At 37.7% G+C, this 4,789-nt stretch overlaps 1 pseudogene; it reads left to right on the top strand.

Moving 5' to 3' along the window:
* The first annotated feature begins 941 nt into the window (after positions 1-941).
* On the top strand, positions 942-4,515 carry LOC127454953 (acetylserotonin O-methyltransferase-like; annotated as a pseudogene).
* Positions 4,516-4,789: the final 274 nt, after the last annotated feature.

Raw genomic sequence — 4,789 nt, 5'->3', positions numbered from 1 at the left:
TCGTTTAAAATTTTCTTTAAGATTTTTTTTTTTTTAAATAAAAATGTATGATTTCTGCTGACACTGAAGTCTCCAACTTGTGCTTAGCGGCACAAGTATGCAAGAGCTTTTCATAGAAGATACACAGACCTCTCTATATAGTATATCTTTAATATTTTTAATGTACCACCAAGAGTGGAATGAGTTAAAGGGATAGTTCACCCAAAAATGAAAATTCTCTAATTTACTCAACCTCATGCCATCCCAGATGTATTACTTTTTTTCTTCTGCTTCTGATTTTTATATTTCAGCTCTGTATGTCCTCACAATGCAAATGAATGGTGGTCAGAACTTTGAAGGTCCATAAAGCACATAAAGGTAGCATAAAAGTAATCCATATGACTCCAGTGGTTAAATCCATATCTTCAGAAGAGATATGAAAGGTGTAGGTAAACAGATCAACATTTAAGTCCTTTTTTACTATAAATTCTCCCTGCACAGTAGGTGGCAATATGTGCACAAAGAGTCTGTGCCAAAATCAAAAGAAGAATGTGAAAGTGGAGTTTGATAGTAAAAAAAAAAAAAAAAGGACTTAAATATTGACATTGTATCGCTTCAGAAGACATGGATTTATCCACTGGAGCCTTATGGATTATTTTTATGCTGCCTTTGTGCTTTTTGAGCTTCAAAGTTCTGGCCACCATTCACTTGCATTGTGAGGACATTCAGAGCTGAGATATTCTTCTAAAATCGTTTGTGGTTGGCAGAAGAATCAAAAGGCGTACACATCTGGAATGGGTGAGTAAATGATGAGAGTTTTTATTTTTGTGTGAACAATTCCTTTAAGGCCATGTCATTAACTGTGAGGGTTTTAAAGGTAAGTTACACTTTGGAGTCTGATCCCCAGCAGGATGCTGATGGTGTACTTTGCTTTGACTTTAACAGGAAGGATTTTTCTTGTCATGGTTGAACATTTATCCCAAAGTGAACTGGACTGCCCTTTCAAGCTCTTAGAGTATTTCGATGGATTCAGGATCTCCAAGGTTTGGGGGTTAATCTGTCGGTCTGATCAATCAATCTGTTAAATCAGTACTTTTGTGCTGCTTTCCTAGATCTCCAAAGAGCTTACCATGTAACATGGAATCACCTCAAGCATCATGAGCGTACTATCTTAATAATGCATCAGCAGTCAGTATTTGCCACTCATGACTTTATTCTTGGAGTTTATAACTGTTTTATGAGACTGCAGCTATTATTTATGGCATGTCTCCTCCAGCTTGGTCTCATGTCTCACCGACTGTTCTCTCTCATTTATCACTGTCACAGTCAGAGCTGATTTAATCTAGCCTCCAGTGGGACCAACCTCTGATTTGTTACAAGCCACTGAAAAAAACATTGAGATGAATTAGGACTTTGTTGTCACATGGGTCTCTGTAGGTCTTCAAACCCTAAAAAGAGTTATCCATGAACTGGAGAATTGACTAGCTCCCATTTCACTGCTGTGACCTTGATATAATTAACCCTGGTAGGACAGTTCCTGTAGTAACTTTGGATACACTGCAATAACTACATTCTTAATCAGTGTCAAAGAGAAATGTACGTGAGAAATAAAATTGCTGAAGATATTCAGAGAATGTATCTTGGCAGATTTCTTTTCACCTGTAAGTGAGACTCTTGCATATCCTAAATTACAAATAACCTAAGTCTAGATTGTTTGCCGTTCGGCGGGTAATTAATGTTAAGAATGAAATGGCTTTAGGGCGAAACATTTATTTATTTATATAAAACCTGTAAGGAAAACGACATTATTATTATTTTATTTATTTATTTTTTTTTATAACTTACAATGTGTTTCACCCTTTAAAACACATGGCAAAAACATAGTAGAAGTTTCTCAGACTAATAGAAGAAAGGAATATAAAAAGTGTGTTTTTGTCAATCTTTCTCAAATCCTCCCTTTCCTCCAGGTGATATTTTCAGCTTGTGAGTTAGGGGTGTTTTACATTCTCCTCCAGTCTAAAAAGCCCATGAGTGCAAGTGAGGTGGCACAGAAGCTTGATGTCAGTGAAGATGGCATAGAGTGATTATTAGATGTGATGGTTGCCATAGAAATTGTTGAGGTGGAACTTGTACAGGGAACAGGTGAGCTACTGAGGTATATTCCGGTACTAATTGCTGGAAATGGGAAACAGCAGGAAAACAAACTCCCAAGTTTGTGTGGAAATGTAAGACATGATGTGGACAATTGATAAGGTTGGTTCTAATGATTTAATGCTGTCCCTTTATTTCTCTGTACTTTAGAAGTGATACATTACTAATATACTGTTAGAAAAGTATTTGTTTGTTCATACATCATCCATCCATTGTGTCTAGTTTAGCACTGAATTCCTGGTTATTTGTCCTCCTCCTGAACTTTACTCTTCTTTCTCTCATAGCTTATTACAGCAGTACAAATGTTGCTAATCTATACCTGGCCAAGTCCAGCCCCAAATCTCTACACAATTTGATCATGTATCTTTCTCAGACCATCTACCCTCTCTGGAACAGTTTGGTAGATGCTGATAGGTAGGTGTTGGATTGTAGCCAGCCCTTGATATCTCTGTTTGTCTAGATTTGATAGGAGACACTTGATCCTTCAAGGATAGTTCATACAAAAATGAAAATTCTCTCTTTATTTACTCACCCTCATGTCATCCCAGATGTGTATGACTTTCTTTTTTCTGCAGAACACAAATTAAGTTTTTCAGAAGAATATTTCAGCTCTGTTGGTCCTTTCAATGCAAGTGAATGGTGGCCAGAACTTTGAAGGTCCAAAAAGCACATAAAGGCAGCATAAAAGTAATCCATAAAACTCCAGTGGTTAAATCCATATCTTTAAAAGCGATAGGATATGTGTGGGTAAGAAATGGATCAACCTTTAAGTGTTTTTTAAATTAAAAATCTCCACTTTCACATGTGAAAGTGAAACTAAACAGGCACCACGTGAATTTCAGATGTGAAAGTAGTGATTTATACAAAAAAAAAAAAAAAGGACTTAACTATTGTTCTGTTTCTCACCCACACCTATCATATCGCTTCAGAAGACATATATTTAACAACTGGAGTAGTATGGATTAGTTCTATAGCATCTTTAAACCTATTGATAGTTCTGCTATATGGCATCCTAATGTTTAAAACAATTACTGTGTACATTTTTTTGTGTTCATAGAGGACTACTTTGAAGGAGAAATCCCTCCTGCTGATCTGTATATTCTGGCTCGGATCATTCATGACTGGAAAGAGGAAAAAAACCTCAAGCTACTGAAGAAGGTTCATACAGCATGTCATCCAGGTGAGAACATTAATTAGCTGTCTTGTCAGCAGTTACAGAATTATTCAAACCAGCCCATCTGGTACTACAATCATGCCACTGTCCAAATCACTGAGATCACATTTTTTACCCATTCTGATGGTTGATGTGAACATTAACTGAAGCTTCTGACCCATATCTGCATGATTTTATACATTACACTGCTGCCACACGATTGGCTGATTAGATAATCGCATGGATGATTGTTGGTGCCAGACGGGCTGGTTTGAGTATTTCTGTAACTGCTGATCTCCTGGGATTTTCACATGCAACAGTCTCTAGAATTTCCTCAGAATGGTGCCAAAAACAAAAAACATCCAGTGAGCGGCAGTTCTGTGTACAGAAATGCCTTGTTGATTAGAGAGGTCAACAGATAGTGGCCAGACTGGTTTGAACTGACAAAGTCTACGGTAACTCAGATAACTGTTCTGTACATTTGTGGTGAGAAGAATAGTATCTCAGAATGCTATTCTGAGATGTGGGTTGGCACTGTTTTGGTGGCACGATGGGGACCTACACAATATTAGGCAGGTTGTTTTTATGTTGTGGCTGATCGGTATATGGAGTATACTTTGACAGGCTCACGTTCATCTGTACACAGACACTGAGCGTTCACCTCAAATTGGAAGTGTACTTGGGGCATAACGCATGGACTCAAGTTGCTTATTGCTTTTATGAGACAAACTATGATTAAAACATTGATAATTATAAAATAATAATAATAATAATAATAATAATAATAATAATAATAATAAAAAGTATAGCCTGTTTGCAATTGCCAAGCAATGTTGCAACTTGACACATTATTATAGCCATCACAGGTGTGAGTTTATAGTCATTATACTATAGCTTTGTAGTGGCTCATCAAATCAGTATTTAGAGTTGGAACTATCCATGTAGTTTTAGTAGGTTGCAAAGAATCTGATGAGTCTCGATCAAATTTTTTCTTCTTCACCATCTTATGGTCTCAATCTTGGGGGAGGCATTCTAATCGTAGAGGCAATGTTGTTTGAGACCGGCGGGGTCCAACTATGGCTCAGATTTTCTCTCTGAACATGCTGGTCCAGACAGAAGGAAAGGAGCACCCGCCCTCTCATTACACACATTTGCTCACTGACGTGGGATTCAGGGACGTGCAGGTCTGTCAGACCGGAAAATCATACGATGCTATTCTGGCACTCAAATGAACTCGCATATTGAATCCCATTCAGTAACCAGACTACTCCTGCCTCATCTGCAGACCTGTTGCATTCAGACACACGTCAGTAATCATACACATGTCCGACATCTGTTGTTCCACCTTGGCCTAGTTTTAGGTCTCCTGTACAATTATAAAGCAGTATTTTCTCCAACACAGATTACACCTAGTACTAAATTACATTTCTTCCAAAGGCAACTCTAGTACAGGATTAGGTCTAGCTATTTGTGAACCTGGCGCTTGAGGCCTACAAAAGTGGTCTG

The sequence above is a fragment of the Myxocyprinus asiaticus genome, chromosome 17, assembly GCF_019703515.2.
Source record: "Myxocyprinus asiaticus isolate MX2 ecotype Aquarium Trade chromosome 17, UBuf_Myxa_2, whole genome shotgun sequence".
NCBI lineage: Eukaryota > Metazoa > Chordata > Actinopteri > Cypriniformes > Catostomidae > Myxocyprinus > Myxocyprinus asiaticus.
Note: the sequence above shows the minus strand (reverse complement) of the source record. Positions and strands in the feature narration are given on the sequence as shown.